This window comes from Diceros bicornis, chromosome 17 (assembly GCF_020826845.1).
Source record: "Diceros bicornis minor isolate mBicDic1 chromosome 17, mDicBic1.mat.cur, whole genome shotgun sequence".
Lineage (NCBI taxonomy): Eukaryota > Metazoa > Chordata > Mammalia > Perissodactyla > Rhinocerotidae > Diceros > Diceros bicornis.
The window spans coordinates 60,193,091-60,211,417 of NC_080756.1; the positions used below are offsets into that span (position 1 = coordinate 60,193,091).

The following is an 18,327-nucleotide window of genomic DNA, read 5'->3' on the forward strand; positions in this document are numbered from 1 at the left end:
CAGTCTCCTAATTTTACTTATGGGGAAACTGAGCTCCAAAATTGTTAAATGACTTGCCCAAGGTCACATAATTAGTGGCAGAGCCATCCAGTTATATGGTTTCTCTTACCTTTTCAATCAGATTTAAGCAGTTGAGGAACAGAGTCTGTACCTCTCTTATCTTGTAACCTATGTGGTACCACCGGCACACCTCCGTCAGGACAAACAGCTCACAGTAAGTGCTCCTATTCAGTGACTAGACATACTGAGAGCTCCAAGAGGACGGTACTAGGTCTGTCTGTGCTAACTCTTATCTCCAGCACCTAGCACAGTGCTTTCATATAGTAAGGTGCTCAACTAATACTGGTTGAAGGAATGAAGCCTCTACTATGTACCAGGCTCTATAGTAGGTGCTTTGCATACATCATCTCATTTCATTTATTCCAACTATAACCCTATGAAGTATGTGTTCATATTCCCATTTTACAGATTAGGAAACTGAGGACCAGAAGTTAGAAGACATGCCCAAGGTCACATAGCAAATAATTGGTGTAACTGAGTTTTAAACCCCAGCGCTCTTTCAACAGTGCTGCAGAGTCTACATGCTCTGAGTGCTCAGCTTTCTTCAGAAAGCTGTAGGTCACTCCAAAACAATATATAGTGCAAAGGTATTCAAAAGTCCCAGATGTTTAGAGGCTTCTGTTTGGTTCTTAACTCTATCTTAGCCTTGCTGCTCCATGAGGTAATATAAAAGGTTGTTGTACTGAAAGTTTTATTGTGTATGTTATAGAACGTACAGTACTCTCAGCACTTGCATGCTTATATGTATATGACTCAATACTACCAAAAGCTTTACAAGTATTTCATCCCCTTTCTCTTGTTTTTTCAATGCTATTAAAATTCCTGTCCCTTTGTAGGGTAGAAGTGCCAGGACCAGGGCAAGCAGAGTTCAGAGAGTGTCCCAGCATGAACTGTTCTAATACCGGGTTTCAAATACAAGCTAATGGTTGAGAAACCTGAGTAGGGGATGTGAGTTGGCCCCACACACCTAGTCCCCTGCCCAGATCACTTGCACAGTGAGGGGTTCCGTCTGTACCAGAGGCATCGCGTGTCAGGGACTCAGGGTCTAGAAATGACAGGGCTCGGATTCTAGCTGTCAGGCGTGAGAGGGGGACCTCACATCTCAGAGATGGAGTTTCAGCTTTGTCATCTGAAATGTTTCTGTTATTTTTTTCTTTCCAATTCCGTGTTTTACTTGGATCTTGGCCTTGAATTTATACTCCATGTAGACGATTTCCTCATTCCTGTGGCCTCCTTTTCATTGCTGTTTCTTCCGTGACCAATCCTTTCTGAAACTGCAACATCACCCCTTCCCCCAACCTCAGTGGTGTAGGAATGAGTAAGAGGGCCCCCCCCAACAGGTTCTTTCACAGAGGTGTCAGCCTATCAGTCTGATGCCCTACCTCATCCTACTTCCATGCCCACTTCCATGTCCTTGAATTCCTCAAACATGTACATACATTTCTATCAAATTCTCACTTACCTTCCCTTTTTTTTTTTTTTTTTTTTTTTTTTGTGAGGAGATCAGCCCTGTGCTAACATCCGCCAATCCTCCTCTTTTTTTGCTGAGGAAGACGGCCCTGGGCTAACATCTGTGCCCATCTTCCTCCACTTTACATGGGACGCCGCCACAGCATGGCTTGCCAAGCAGTGCATCGGTGCGCGCCCAGGATCCGAACCAGCGAACCCCGGGCCGCCGCAGCGGAGCGCGCGCACTTAACCGCTTGCGCCACCGGGCCGGCCCCACCTTCCCTTTTTTTAAACGGCCTTGGACATATTAAAATAAATTCTCTTGTCTTGTAAATAACCCGACTCCTTATTGACAAAGCTGGAATCACAGGGCCCCCTGAGGGGCCGCATGGAGGCCTTGGGTGGACCTAGGGAGTGCTAGTGGTTCTTTTTCTCTTCTCTGTGACAGGGTAGCAAATTGCATATCATATCTGACTACCTGGTGAAACTAAATGAAGTGTGGGGATAACTCCTCAGGGGTCTGGGTAGTGATGTCCTAGTGTTGAATTGTAATATGCAGCCACTTTTATGGTGACAAACTTGGAAGCCAACTGTTGTCTGAATTATTGAATCAACCAACGTGAAGCCAGTATATACAGTATAGGCAAAATCGTTTTATAGTAAAATCCAAAACACTGTCCAAATTCTTTTGTAGTATAGTACTAAACTCTTGCTGATTAGATCTGACTGGAGTTTGTAGACCATAAGCTGGGTTGAATTTTTTTTTATTATAGTGATATGTGTCTAATGGAATCTGACCTATATTACTTCTGCCAGGAGGAATGCAAAATTACCAATTGGAGTTAATGCGGTACAAAGAACTAAAAACTTCTCATTCTCAGGAAATAAACAGGAGGGAGTCTTTAATGAATGCATTGAGTCAGTACTTTTTGTGGCTCAATATTGCCACATGTAGTTCCATAGGTTCAGAATAGATTCTCAAAACAGGGTGACAAAGTAGAAAGAGCACAAGATTCACATCAGGAAACTGGATTGGTCCCTAGCTCTGTAACCCTGGGCAATTTACCCGATCTCTCTGTGTACCATTTCCTCGTCTGTAAAATGGAGAGACTGGGGGCCGGCCCCCTGGCTTAGCGGTTAAGTGCGCGTACTCAGCTACTGGCGGCCCGGGTTCGGATCCCCGGGTGCACACCAATGCACCGCTGCTCCGGCCATGCTGAGGCCGCGTCCCACATACAGCAACTAGAAGGATGTATGACATACAACTATCTACTGGGGCTTTGGGGGAAAAAAAAAGGAGGAGGATTGGCAATAGATGTTAGCTCAGAGCCGGTCTTCCTCAGCAAAAAGAGGAGGATTAGCATGAATGTTAGCTCAGGGCTGATCTTCCTCACACACACACACACACACACAAAATGGAGAGACTGGGCAAGACAGTGGTTTTTGAGACAGTTCTTACTTAGGGGCCAGTGTGGAGATCCCTCTCTTCCCCAAGTTTCAGCTACGTAAATGTTTTTATTTCTGTTGCTTCAACATATGATTTTAGTGGGAAAGCAGAGTTCTGTTTCTTAAAAAAAATAAGTTTAAAGCCACTGAACTAGATAATCACTACCTCTAAACCTGCAGGATTCAGTATAAGGTTTACCATCAAATTGTCTACACCACCAGATGATACTCTCATATTTTTAGGAAGCCTGCCTACACCAAAAGTCCAAGTTCACCAGATTCAGAATGTAGGGAAGCTCATGTCTTGGGACCCTTATACCAGAATTCAAACCAGAAGGTCTTTTTGGGCAGCAGGGAGAGGATTCTTATCAGTGTCCCTAGCAGTTTCTAGAACAATCAAAAGGGACAAAGTTCTCCAACACCTTGGCCATCATAGCTGAACTAAGGCAGGCCTGATAGAGAGCCTTGGAAGAGAAAATTAGATTCCACCTCTCTAGACTTCCTAAAGTGTATATAGTACAGAATTCAGTCTCTGTGGCTCTGAAATGGGGACAGAGAGAATTTGGTCCCATCAAATTGACAAAGTAATTTGAGATGAGGCGTTGAGAACAGTGCTGATGGGACAACATTGGCTTGTTGTCAGTTGACCTCTTCTTGTCGTGTGCGCCTTTTGTCCCCAGTGATTATTCCTTGATCCCTGCATAAGGTGACCCACAGCCAGGAATCTTCTTCCATGCTGAGGAGGCGCAGGCATCACGGGTCAGCCAGTTGAGTGTGCTTCCCCTGAGCTTCCTTCATCTCTTATCCCTTGTACTCTGTAAATCTTTACTCTTTCATAAAGTATTCCCTGACTCACGGAAGTGAAATGATCCAACTTAGTTTATAAAACCAGGAAATTATTCCTCTGGACCAAAGAGAGAGAAAGACACAACAAGAAACCCAAACAGAAGATGTAAAAGGAAGACATATATTCTATGTTGTTTGCATTAGAATGAAAAGTCCTTGGGGAAAGGAATTGTATCTGTGAAATGTGTAGTGAATTTCTTTCACATATGGGCGCTCAGTAAACGTTATTAATGAATGATAATGATTTGTCAAGTGATTGAAACTGTTTCAGGGCAGCAACAGGGAATGAAATATGGAGACATTCCTATATCTCAGGGGGGAATTGCTAGGCAGGTCATCCAGATGCATTTTCTTTGGGGAGTTGTGAATTCCTTGTGTGTCCAGCTATCGCTGTGTAATCATAGTTTTCTTTCTCAGAAATATATATCATCATTACATATATCATTGTTTTACATATATGTATACACACACACACATACACATATAGATATATACACACATATACATACATATATAATTAAACTCTGCTTCTTTGGGGTCACTTTGGACTGGGCAGCACAAAGTATAGTCCTGGGACATCAAGAATAACTTTTAATAATTATCTTTAATAATATAATAATAATCTTAAAAACATTTTTGTAAGGGTGCTGTGTAGAGAATACATTAAAGTTCTTACAGAACTGAAAGGAGAAGATGGGTGCATCTTTATCGCTACACATGCTAATATAGTCAGTGTTATCTTTGTATGCATATGTATGTGTATTTATGGAGACTGTGTGTGAAGTAAAAGGAATGAGGTAGCTTAAATTCATCCTATCTCTTTGTCTTACCTCATCTTTTTTCTCCTTTTCATTTTCTTTCCTTTCTAAGGTGAGGAAAGACAGCAGTTGTTTGTGTAGATTATTTGTGAGGTGAGGGAACTTCTGGTCAGGGAGCGGGAGAGTGAGACTGAGAAGGGAAGGCAGCCAGTAAAGGGTGCGTTGCCAAGCCGGTTACCACTGGGGGCTTTGGGGTTGAACCCGCTGGGGAACTCAGCCAGGGTAGAACACACGCCTCAGGGGCTGGAGTGGTTCTACCCCACTTCCTGTCAGTCACTGGCTGAGGGCTGTCGCAAGGAGCGTTAATTCTCATTGTTTAATTCCTACCAGGATGGGCAAAGAGGGCTCTGCAAAGAAATGCAGGGTCTGGCAGTTAACAGGTGGGCTCCTGTGCCCTGAAGTGGTGGAGGTGAGGGGATGTGGGCGTCACCAGCTGCACGCTCCACACTCGCAGCACATCCTTGCTGAACTGAAGTTTATTTCACTCTGTGATTCCTAGAGTCTTTCCTGGATCTACCGGCGAAGACTAAGTCTAGCATCTTGTCTGGAGTTACAAGTGAAAAAAGTGAGGCAAGAGAAGGTCAATCGAGTTAAGCCAAGGACTGAATGAGCAAAGCAGAATAGAACTCAAGTTTCTTGACCATTTTTGCCTGTTTTAGTCCGAGCATACAGTAAATGTTCAATAAATCTTTGATGATATGATCATGGAGAACAAATGCTATTAATTTTCCTCTGTCTCTCTTGATTTTATCCCTTTGGCGGTTTCCCAAGTGGCTGTGGTAATGACGGGGGAAGCCATGATGGCAGGGCCACAGCACAGACCGCAGGGTTGTCGCAGAGTCCAGCTCCTCTTACCCTTGTCTGCTGAGTCTGGGGTGAGAGATCACTGCAAGACAAGGGCAAATTAACTATGCCATTACTGTTAGTAGTCCTCTCCCTGTGTGGCATTTGTGTATCATTAGTAATCAGTATTGCTATGACCATTTGACTGGATGGTCCTTCAGTAACTGTTTTATCTTGTGTGTATGTTAGGTTTTTTTTTTTCTTGAGGTAGTTTGGCCCTGAGCTAACATCTGTTGCCAGTCTTCCTCCTTGTTTCCTTTTTCTCCCCAAGCCCCAGTAGATAGTTGTATGGCATAGTTGTACCTCCTTCCAGTTGCTCTGTGTGGGACGCCGCCTCAGTGGCTTGATGAGCGGTGCACAGGTCCGCGCCCAGGATCTGAACCCGCAAACCCCGGGCAGCCAAAGCGGAGCACATGAACTTAACTGCTGCGCCACCGGGCCGGCCCTTGTGTATCTTAGGTTTTAGATACACTTGTATATATCTCCAAAAGTGGGTTTTTGTATGGTAGCAGTTGTGGACACTTACTTTTTTTTTTTTTTTTTTTTTTTTTTGTGAGGAGATCAGCCCTGAGCTAACATCCGCCAATCCTCCTCCTTTTTTGCTGAGGAAGACGGCCCTGGGCTAACATCGGTGCCCATCTTCCTCCACTTTATATGGGACGCCGCCACAGCATGGCTTACCAAGCAGTGCATCGGTGCGCGCCCGGGATCCGAACCAGCGAACCCCGGGCCGCCGCAGCGGAGCACGCGCACCCAACCGCTTGCGCCACCGGGCCGGCCCCAACACTTACTTTTTTTAATGAGCAAAGCTTAAGCAGCATAGCCCATCGATTGCATGAACTCAAATAATGCTTTAAAAAAGATACTTGAAATATTCTAATCATGTATGTTGTTTCTTTGACTTTGAAATGGTTACCTTGGGTCAGGAACACAGCAGTTATCAAAGAGTGACTTTTTAATAAATCTGGGTTTTTAATACAGTCCTCACTAGCAAGGTAAGTGCAAGTGAGACCGCAAATCCCATTGGAGTCATTGCCATGGCAGACAATAGCTCCATCTGTCTTCTTCAAGTAAGAATCACTTGAGCCTAATGTAGAGTATTATTGTCTACTCCACTTGTTCCTCAGATATTTATTGAACTCCTACTATATACGAAGCACTTTCCTGAGTGCAGGGGCTACCAAAATGACAAGACAGTTCCTGTGCTTTCGTCACTTGAGACCTCTCCACCGCAAGCCTATCATTTCTATAAAGTCTTAAGTTCCTTAACTGCCAGTTCTTCTATCAAGGGGATTTCAGAGACCTCAGCATCAAGGACGAGAAGGGATGACTAAAACTGTGGGGGACAAGAGAAATGACACCCAAGTTTGCCTGGGGGAGTCAAGAATGGCTTCATGGAGGTAGTGAAGAAAAAAGGAGAGGTGACAGGCAGGTAGGCAGAGAGAGAACATTTTAGGTGAGCGTTTGACAATTCATGCAACAGTTAGTCTTCACAGAGGAGACATTTTCATAACAACTTGATTGAGATATAATTTATATGTGCAACAAATTGCATGCATTTAAAGAATACAGTTTGGTGAGTTTTGACAAATCTATACCTCCATGAAATTACCACCACAATCAAGATACAGAACTTTTCTTCATCCCGAAAATTCTCTTCTTCCACCTTTGCAATCTGATGCAGGGAACATTTTAATGCAAATAATGTGCCTCTTTCAATGCAGGAACATTTTGATCTTATCAAAACACTATTCATTATACTTTTGGCTTTTTTGGTTACCAGGTAAGATGCACCAGGCACCCTCAACTGTCCTTCGGTCTCAGCCCGCCTGGTACTTCACAAAGTCCCTTGCACTGGACCACCAAGTCCAGGGGTCCTGCCGCATTCCTGTGCACAGGCCAGGGTGTGAGAGGATGTGCCATGGAGCAACCACAACTGCAGGGGCTCAGTGCTGCCAGCACATACAGGCTGGGGGCAGGGAGCAGTGGAGAGGAAAGGAGGGGGCCAGATCACCAAGGGCCTTGGATGGTGGGCAACAGAATTTAGATTTTAACCTATGGGCAAGAAGGAACCATTGGAGAATTGTGACCAAGGAAGTGATAGAATCAGATTTGTATATTAGAAAAATCACTTTTAGATGTTACAAATGATGAAGATTAACTTAGGACAGTGGTGGGGGGATGGAGAGGAGGGTAAAGCACTCTGAATCTAGAAAGCAGAATTGACAGGCTAGGATGCTCTGGTTGGGCGTATGGTTTAAGGAGAGAGAGGGAGGAATCATACATAACTCCCAGGTTTATTGTTTGGCCAACCAGGTGGTGCCTTTATGGAGGCTGTAGATTATTTGGGCAAGTGGAGTAGGTTTGGGAGGGAAGACGTTTAGTTTTAGATGGGTTGGGTTGAGATATCTGTGGGATACAGAGTAGAAGTGTCTAATAATAGTTGGGCCTGTGGGTCCAGAGGTCTGGGCTGAACATTTGAGGATCATCCTCATTTAAGTGACACTTCACTTAGGTAAATTTGTTCAGAGCCTCCGAGTGTGTGGGCAGCAGTGCTTTGGCATTGTCTGAGAGGCATTCTCTGACCCCTAGGCCAGGTAAAGTCCTCTTGGTTTGGGTTCCTCACCCCAACCCTGCACTAGGTACTTTTCCTATCAAAACATTCATCACACATTATGGTAATTACTTACTAACTGTTTCTCTTCCCCATAAGGCTATAAGGTTTGTGAGACTGGAACCAAGGTTTGTCCATTGCCGTGTCCTCAGTCCCTAGCACAGAGCTGGGCACCTGGTAGAAACTCAGTACATCCTTTCATACTTGTCAATTGAATGCCACCCCGACCATCCGTGACTAGGAGATCCTTCTAGGGAGAGGAAATAATGCAAAGAAGATATTACAATCAGTGGCAGAAGTGCTAATACTGGTGCCTCAGAGAACACGTTGTGGGGACAAAGAGGAGAAAGTAATAGAAGGTTTTACGAAGTTCATTTGAGCCAGGCCTTGAAGGGTGAGGAAGATTCTCCTATCAAACAGGGAGGAAAGAACATTCGAGGCCTGAGGGTACAACATACACATACACAAGGTCACACAAGAGTGAGAGGGCTGTTTGTGTCCAGAATAAGAGGCTGGGATTCAGGGGGATGAGGTCTGGACGGCCATGGCGCTTGAAGAGTAACTGGGGCCCTGCAGGCTTGCAGTACTGTGGTAAGGAGTTGGGACTATGGTTGATGCAGCAGGAAGCTGGTGGAGGTTTCTAAGCAGCACAGCAATATGCTCTGATTACATTTTTAGGAAGAAATCTCTCAGGATAGAGTAGAGAGGTTGTGAACCCCTCCTCCTGAAAAATGCATTTTTGGCAAGTACCCAGGTGATTCTTATGTAGGTCATCCAAAGACCACATCTGGAGAAACAGTGGTGTGAGTGAGAAGCTGGAGTAAGTTAAGGCTGGTCGCAGAGGAGCACCTTAGGAAGCAGGGACAGTGAGCGCAAGTGAGAGCTGATGAGGGCCACCCCAACGAGTTAGCTAAAGGAGTCTTCAGAACTTTCTGAGGGATCTGAAATTCAGGGCCTCAGAGATCCCAGAGCATCAGTGATGATGAACCACATGAAGCTTTGCAGTCCTGCCTAGGGCTTGCTTTAATGGTTGGATGTGGGCAGAAAGCTTTGGGGACACGGCCATGCCAGTGTGCCGTCAGCAGGATCCTGCCTTACCTAGAGACTTGATCTGCTCGCAGTCCCTGGTGTCCTGATGTGATTTTAGTATAGTGTGAGCATTATTATGGCTATTGAAAAGGTTTTGGTAGGAGATCATTAGAAAAGTTAGGGGCTTTCTTTTACAAGTTATCTTTCGTGAACTTAATAGTGTATTTCAAAAGTACGTTTTGGCCAGTAATGATAAACAGATTGCTCCTGAACTAGATGGGAAAGATCTAAACACATCATCTAAAGACAACAGTAAGTATCAAAAGTATCCCTGCTTATCTTTTATTTGCCCTTAAAAATCTGTACAAACAAATGTGAGCACACTCTGGACTCAAAGAATAATATTTTCTTTGGACATATATGGACAGATAAACAAAACTCCAAGGGAGAAAAAAATTTCAATTAAAATAAAAATAAAGCTCCCCCACAGCTTTATTCCTCCTTTGCTCACGGGGTTTCCTTTATTTCACTTTGAGATAGTAGTTCGGCTTCTCAGGAGATGCTGATCAAGAGTTGAACAAAAAGAAAGTATTTCCAACTGTCTGTCTGTCCGTCTGTCTGTCTGTCTACCTCTGGTCTTGAACATGCCAGCCACAGCAATAGAGCTTTGTGCATGGCTGGCATTAATGGTACTTTGAATAAACACTAACACTGTGCCGCTCAGGATCCCCTGGGGAAAAAGTCCTCCTCCTCATTGGTCAGTGAGAATCCTGTGCTCACAGCTTCAACAAGCCTGTGTCTGAAGCCCATGTAGGCCTCTGGGAGTGGAGTCAACCCCCTCCGCCCCCAAGCACACTGTGATCCTTGCCCCTGGACTTGCTGTTGGCTCCTGTCCATGCCGAGTCAGTGTCTGGAGCTGACCGTCGTGGGAGTTTACGAAGGCACCTGGTGGTTGCTGGGGAGGAGAAGGGCGAGAGGAGTGTGTGCAATCAGTTTTTATGTGCGCGTTAGAGGAAGAGTGACGGGAGGGGTACCGTCTCTGTGGCAGTGTTTTGGGGAACTGTCTGTGCTTGGATCCTGGGGAATTATTACAAAGTGGTATGCAGGTTGGGCACAGACTCTGAGCTTTCTTCCTCTGCAGGATCTTGGGTAGACAAGGTCCTGTCCTGAGGAAGCAGCTCAGGAGAGCTTCCCCTTGCTTGTGAAGCCCACGAGCATGTGTGTTTGTGTCAACACGGAGATGCACATGACAAATTGTACACAATGCCTCAACACAGCCCAACAGGTTTTTTCTATTTACATTTAACTAGCTTTGAATAGCAAGAGGAAAACAAATATTTCCTTTTCTTCTCACAAATGCTCTCTCTAATAAAACAAAATTACTGGAGATGAAGCAGGGAATAATTCAAATGGTCATTTAAATCAAGGACCTGGTTTGGCTTGACCTCCCCTGGAGACATTCTAGCTTGTGCTACGCTGATCAAGTCCAGGCTGGCTAAGCTGACCCAAGCGAAAGGCAGGGGGCAGTTCCAGTGACGGGGCCTGGGGGTGGGCCATTGTGTGCTCATTTAGCCCCTCACTCAATATTTCTGTACCAGTGAGATCATGTTGAAACTGACATGGAGGGCAGCTGGAGGAGTGGGGGATGAGGAAAGAGGACAGCAGTTCAGGCACGGACCAGGAGGCTGCCCCTCGGGCAGTTAGAGGGAATTTCGTGTGGTATGTGTCTAACCTTGGTTCTTCCTCCTTATTCACCACTGGCTGGCTCTGGCTCCCTCCTGCGCTGAGAGTCTGAAGTGAATTCTGTGAAGCAGCAACCCCCAGCTTTTTTTTTTTCCCTAAAACACACATGAGACACACTCGCGTGGGCATATCCAAATTACAGGCTGCGGCACAGATAAATCAGCTGTGGGTTGGGAGCAGTTCCCAGTGAAACTCCATTTCTTTCTCTGCCACTCAAGAAAGCAGACCTCCATACAAGAAAGTGTGAGACATTGCTCTGTACCCCCAGCCCTTGGCACAGGACTCCCGCCTATAATAACTGCCAAAGAAATATTTACTAAGTAAAAGATAGCCTTGAATCCACACTAATTCGTATTTTTAAAAAGTCATTCATAAACGCTAGCATTTTAACTATTAGTTAGCAATTAATCCCAATAAACCAGATGGATCTTGTGATTGTGAAGGTGTGCTGTGATGGGTTGGTCAGAAGGAATATTTGTTAGCATTTTTATAGGCTCTGAAAGTACTTTTAGCTCTATAACTGATAAAACCAAGCACGAGCGTTATCAGTCCTGCCACTTGACTGTCAGCACTATGTAGATAAACTCATAATAATTCCCAGAGAGGAACTTGAAGAGATTCTTAAGCATGAGACCAGGGGAGAGATATTTTTAATGTTGCTTCATTACCATAGACCCTTTGGGGGCTTAACCTGTGGTGACAAATGCTTAATTTCAAGATCTTATACAAATTAGGAATAAGATTCTCTATCAGACCCAAATTTGGGGCATTTGTCACCTCACTACTATTGGTAACTCTGAAAGCTGGAGCTGGGTCCAAAAGGAGACAGCCCACTCTGTCAGCTGGGGGACTTCAGGGGAGGGAAGTGGCATCAGATGAGGATTGAAGGGCAACTTTGCCTTATCATCCAAATTTTTCTATTCTGGACAATTTTTTTTGTGTGAGGAAGATCAGCCCTGAGCTAACATCCATGCCAATCCTCCTCTTTTTGCTGAGGAGGACTGGCCCTGAGCTAACATCCATGCCCATCCTCCTCTACTTTATATGGGACGCCACCACAGCATGGCCTGACAAGCAGTGCATCACTGTGCGCCCGGGATCCGAACCTGGGCCACCAGCAGCAGAGCGCACATACTTAACTGCTACGCCACGGGGCTGGCCCTGGACAATTTTTTAAATAAGGATTTTTAAAAATAAGGATTTATGTATCACTTTTAAGAGCAGCCTTAAATAGGCAGGCATATTTTAGTAAGAATAATATTTTAAAACTGTAATGTAGAGATTGCCAATCAAATACCATAATGGCAGTTATCACTCATCTGGCCACCACGAGTTTGGATGATTCTGGAAAGTTCCATGGCTATTGGGAGATGCCGGGGATGGGTTTGGGGCCAGAGCAGGGGAAGCAGAGAGCCACAAAGTCAGGAGTGCAGCCATCCCAAGCAGGGTCTGCAGATGCTGAATTGAGATTGTTAGGCAAGAAGATAGTGGTTTAGAGAGTTAGGTGAACCCGATGATATGTGTGCCCCTATGATGGAAAATGAGTGAACAGAGAGACTTTTAGAAATATAAAGCAATACAACAGAGACAATTTGAGCAGGACTTAGGTGCAGACCTCGGTTATAAAGACCATGAGAGAAGGAGCTAGAGAAAATAGCATAGAGAAGTGAGGCTCCATTTCTCCCTGTAGGTTCCCCCACCTGGTGCGATCTGGAGAAGTAATAGTTCCTGTCTTCTTCGTGGATTCAAGGGAATTCCCAACTGTTGTACGTATGCCAGTTAGACACAATGAACTTTGGACCAATAGCATTTCAAACTCAAGATATCATTTCTTTTTCTCTTTAGACCTTGACCAAAATTTTCTCTGTTACTTTGAAAGCCCATACTTTGTACTTCTTAATTCTAATTATGTTGGTCTTGTTCTTTGAATGGAAAATTAAGAAAGTTGGTCTTAAGTTGGTTTTTAGATACTTTTGTGATCTAATGAGAGGCTGAAAGATGTTTATATTTCGAAGTACTAAAATTTTCAACTGCCCTGAAAAATCTGAGATGCGTTGTTGTCAACCATTTTATCAAAGTATTGTTTCCAAATTGCTATTTTACTCTTCCCTAAGCTGGTTTTAATAGGAAGAGCGACTTCTGAAACAACTGATATTTTGTTCAATATAGTATGTTAAAAGGACAGAGAAGTATAAGAATATTGATGAATACCAAAATAATGGTGCTAGGCCAAGGAAAGAAGTAAAGGGGCATTCTGAGTAATGATTCAGGAAGTGAATCCAAGAGAGGAAGCTTTAGAACAACTCTCCCTGGAAGGCAGACTTATCTCAGGACTTGCTCTTTATTTAAGGAGTCAGCCCTCTTAAGGCTCTGCTTTAGAGACAGTCCGCTGTCTCCTTTGATGCCCTTAATGTATCACTTCACCTTTCTAAAGAAGTTCTTCTACATCTAAAGTGGGGTGAAGATTATTCACTCTTGGAAGAAGCTGTCAGAACATTTTGATAGCTAGCAGAAGTGATTCTGCAAGCCTCTGTCATTTGGGGAGAGGACTCCAGAGGGTCCACCCTTGCTTGCTTTCTTTAGAGAAACTATATGGTCCCCGCTTCCTGTAACACCCATCCAAAGAAGTATGAAGGCCAACATCAAATACTAGTACAATATTTTCATTAAGTGTTAAATGTAATATATTAAATGTTATAATTGTGCTTCTCTCTTTCTAGTTCTCAGTTGTTTAGGGTTCTTCTGAGGGAGAACTGAAAAATCAATAAGGCAAAATATGTCAGTAAGGCATTTATACTGATGAAGACAGATGAGAGTTATTGTTTTGTTTTTTGTAGTTGTTTTTGACCAAAGGTATTTTAGGAACTTGGAAGAAAGAACCTGAAAATTATTACTCAGCCTGGTATTTATTTTGAAATATATGCTGACTTCTGGCTTTCAGAGTTGAACAGCCTAATCCTTGATCATCCCAGAATGAGTTTAAGAATTTGTGACCATTTCCTTGTTACTGGGTATTTGCATCCATACTAACCACCTAGGTTTAACAGGATGAGCAGTCTCTCTATGCTGAAACAGAATGATGAGATCTTAGGGCCAAGCTGAAATGTTCATCTTTATCAATTAATTCTTACTGAACATTCATGTATAAATGACATCAAAGAAGGTCCTTCACAATATACAGAGAAGACAAACTCCCTTCTGTAGTGTACATTTTTAAACGAAGATTCCAAATAGGCTAATAAAAATGGTTTGCAGTTTATATTTTTATCCATGTCTTGCATTAGGAGTTTTGGATATTTGCTTCGTGTTGAGGGGAAGGGCCAATGTATATAAATAAGAAGAAGGATATCTGGCAAGATTGGGAACATGACCTCTTGCCCTCCAAAGCCTGGGAAGCCCGAATGAATGCTGCCAATCTTAGCAGTGTATGGACAGGGTGCGAACTCTCCCCTCTGCATACCAAGTGGGGTGAGAGGTTAATGAATGAGTGCTCTCCTCACACATGAGATCCTGTTTGATAGTGGTTTTATAAATAAGGGCTTAAATGGGGTCAGAATAGGACCTGCGTATTGCTTCCTCACTCTCTAAATCTTTTCCAAGTGATGGTGTTCAAAGATGATATCCTTCCACTAGGGAAGGGAGAGATGAGGCTCTTGTTCTTGGAGATCTGGACGGCTACACTGGCTCAATCTGTCTAAAAGCAGGAAAACAAAGCGGGGGAGGTCCTTGCTGCCCACTATTCTTCTCTAGTAATCCCTTAAAAAATAATTGCAGACCCAAACCTCTGGCCTCCAGCACATTTTCCACTTGATTAGAGGCCTTTGTGAGGTAGGGAAAGGGACCTGCAGACTTGTACATTGTGCTGAGGCCTGAAATGTCCAGCTGGGATTTTTTTCCATCAAAAGGGGATTTTAGTAAAACCATTATCAGGGGCTTAAAGGAGAAAAGCTGTTGAGCTGCAAGTGAAGGGGTAGATTAGCATTAGCAGGCTTGTTTTTGGCACTAGTGGAAGGGTGGGAAGGTGTTTGCAGCCATTTGCACACAAGTGCCTTAGTTTCTCTGCAAGTTCCGGACAGGTGCAGAAGTAGGAATGAACACAGGAGTGGGAGCTAACAGGCTTGGGAATGGCAGAGGGGGCTTTAACTCTGCAGCATCAAGGGGAAGGCAACCCAAATCAGGGAGGATGGCAAGGTGATGCTTGAGACCTGCTCAGTGGTGTGTAAGAGGCCATAAGACTTGCTTCATTACAGGTCCTGCACAGCCACGTTACCTGGAACCCTCCCATCACAAAACTCGCCGTGCCCCTCTCCACCGTCTCCACAGACGAGGCAGCAGGAAATCAAGGAACAGGGAAGGGGCCGTGCTGGATCACTCGAAAGGGTAAATGGATGTCTATGTGGACACTTCTTTTCGTGGGGGAGGGACTAAGAGGACAGAGGAAGGTTAAGAAGGCCGTAGCAGTGGCTGCCCAGTCTGCAAGTAAGTATCCGGGCTATGTGGATTTGCAAACTGTGCCATGGGAGCTTTCTAAGGTGAGGATTTGGGGAAAGTTACCTAAAATAGAAAGTCTATCTTCTCGAGATTACTAGAGCTGTCAGCTATACCTTCTTGGCCAGAATGGAGCGTAGAAGCCTGAATCATGTGGGGTTGATGGGCAGTGTTCAGGCCACTGAAGCCAGCTGCTACCTGAAGGGCCTGTGTTGAGGGATGTCAACAGCTTGCCCTGGAAACTCTTGTTTTCTATTTCTCCCTGTAAAAGTGGGATAATAGATAAAACAACATTCTTCCTGACTGCCATGAACACATGGCTAGAGACGATGATGGCCGAGGAGGGTGGGGCAGTAACAGCTTGTCTCTGAGTAGGACATTTTCAGGTGTGTGACGCTGTCACCGTACATCCATCTCCTCAGTGACAGGTTCACCTCAGGGCAGCTTGGTGACCTATTAGTTGGAATTTTTGTTTCAAGTCAGATTCAAACAACCAGAGAGAGGGCCTGTCTTCTTGGAATCATGTGCTAGCCCAGGAAAGCTGTCCTTGGAGACTGCAGATCAAAGAGCAACCCTCCTAGTTCATCCCAACGACCACCTCTAGGAACTGCTAGTCCTTAAATAGTTTATACTTTCTCTCATTTAATTTCATGTAATGAGGGCCGGCCCCATGGCTTAGCGGTTAAGTGCGCGCGCTCCGCTACTGGCGGCCCAGGTTCGGATCCCGGGCGCGCACCGACGCACCGCTTCTCCGGCCATGCTGAGGCCGCGTCCCACATACAGCAACTAGAAGGATGTGCAACTATGACATACAACTATCTACTGGGGCTTTGGGGGAAAAAAGGAGGAGGATTGGCAATAGATGTTAGCTCAGAGCCGGTCTTCCTCAGCAAAAAGAGGAGGATTAGCACGGATGTTAGCTCAGGGCTGATCTTCCTCACAAAAAAAAAAATAAATAAAATAATTTCATGTAATGTGTCTTTATTATCCTGGCTCCTCAGCCTGCCGTTTTCTCCTCCTCAGCTTTGTGTGGAGTGATACTTGGTCTCTTTTCTTTCCGCTACCACTCCTTTTCCTATTTGGTTGTTTTCCCTGGATCTGTATTCATTTGGTATGGTCACTAACAAGGGCATATTTCAGCTACGGTGTCCATAAAGCTGCATGGGGAGCTTTTCTTCTTTTATAAGACCATCACAGATAGTGCCAGGAATCGTAATCTGCTACATGCCTGGGCCCTGAGTTCCAGAAGCTTTTCTTTTCTTTTCTCTCATTCTCTAACCAAAAATGACCTCTGTATTACCAAGTTAATAAGCTGCGCCTCATCCGCTTACTCAGCTTGGTAGAAGTAGCCACAGGGGATTTCCACCTTCCACGTGTTTATTCCACATTTGCACCAACTGCCCTTCAGACCCACGCTTTGACTCCCTGAGGCCAGACTATGGAGTGCCATGAGGGCCAGAGCCCCAGGCCTCTCCTGCCCTCAGCCTGTCCCTTATTGTGGTATTTTATGGAATCCAGCCAAATTGGCTTGGAAGTTCTTTCTCTTTCTTTTAATTTCTGCTACCTTTTCCTAATGTCTGTTTTCCAGGGGAGGAATTTAGGTATGTGAGCAGCCTTACTTCTTTATCAGGGCTCTTAATCATTTTCAGTTTCATAGACTCCTTTAGATTCTATGAAGATGTCTTCATCTGGGCAATAAAGATTCTCATTTTAATAATAAAAAAATAAAAATAGATACTCCTAAAAATTTAAAAATATTTTTGTTTTTCCTCAAAAGATCTCTAGAATTTTTCATCACAGGCAGTATACTTTCTATTTTTTTTTGTAATAAAAAAAGCTAGTACTTTTGCTGTTAAAATTGATATCTCCATATATGATTGTAAAATTTTTCCCCAATGGTTCTCCCAAACTTCCCAAATATGGCAATCTAACAGGATTTGTATGAAATGGTCTTTACGGAAAATTAGAAGTTGAGGTTTGATTTCCACAGCCTCCAGGCGAAGAGCTGGAACTAAATCAGGAACCTTCATGAGGAGGTCGCATGGGTTACCTCGTCCAAAAACCAAATGCTAGCACCTGGGGCTCCTTTGAGCCGTTTCACTATTTTAAAATTTCATTTTATCTTTTGGTCACGTGAGATTCCTCTCTTGTCAACTCTTATGCCCTGGGGGAATTCTTTGGAGGGGTGGGGGCTGACCAGAGGGCATTTGTCAGAGGGGAGGAGGTCGTGGTTCCCGCTGGAAATAGCCTCCAACTCACAGACAATGCTGCCGCCTGCTGACCACCCACGGGGCGTGCAGACTTGGTGGGTAAAGACATCTCTTTCCACTTTCCATCTTCCACACTGGAAAACAAGTATTTATAGAGTTTTGCATTAACCATACTTTTTCTGCCTTTTAGTGGATCCTGAAGTCATCTTAAACTTTGGGTAAAGGAAAACACAGGGTCAGACTCCTAGCTACCTAATCTGGTGTGGACATGATTCGTAGCTGCATCACAGTGGGGAGGGTAAATTGCGTCAGTTGGTGGGAGAGGTTTTTTTTTGGGGGGGGGGGAAGGTCAAAGAACAATCCAGAAAGAGACAAAAATGATTTCCCACCCCTGCCTTTCAGTGAAGTGTAGTGCTTGACTTCTAGCTCCTAATTTGCATATACACATTTTTATTTCTAAAGTAAGCAGCGATGAGGCTGTTTGCTGCTAAGTCCTGTGTCGTCCTTACTATAGTAAATTTCTGCAGTTCCTCTTGTGAATCCATTGGAAACGAGACCCATGTGTGTGGCAAAAAGATAGGCCAGCGGCCTTCCTTTGGGTCACACTGTTCTGATTGTCGCCAGTTGATTCTGAGCACAGTGGCAGGGCATGTGGCTCCAGTGTGCAGACGTGAGCCAGGGCTGGAGGAGCCAGTCATCTGTCTGTTCCAGGCCAGGAGACGTGAAGGCTTCTCTGCTTCCTACAACAGCAAGCTACAAGCTTCATAAAGTTCAGGAGACC

General features: G+C 44.5%; 1 protein-coding gene across 1 annotated transcript in view; it reads left to right on the forward strand.

Moving 5' to 3' along the window:
- The window catches only part of WNT5B (Wnt family member 5B), a 97,416-nt gene that overhangs the window by 28,613 nt on the left and 50,476 nt on the right, over positions 1-18,327 (forward strand). Inside the window, exon 2 of the mRNA XM_058559125.1 lies at positions 15,099-15,228. The gene's annotated coding sequence lies outside the window, so the exon portion shown is untranslated. The remainder of the gene's footprint in view (positions 1-15,098; positions 15,229-18,327) is intronic.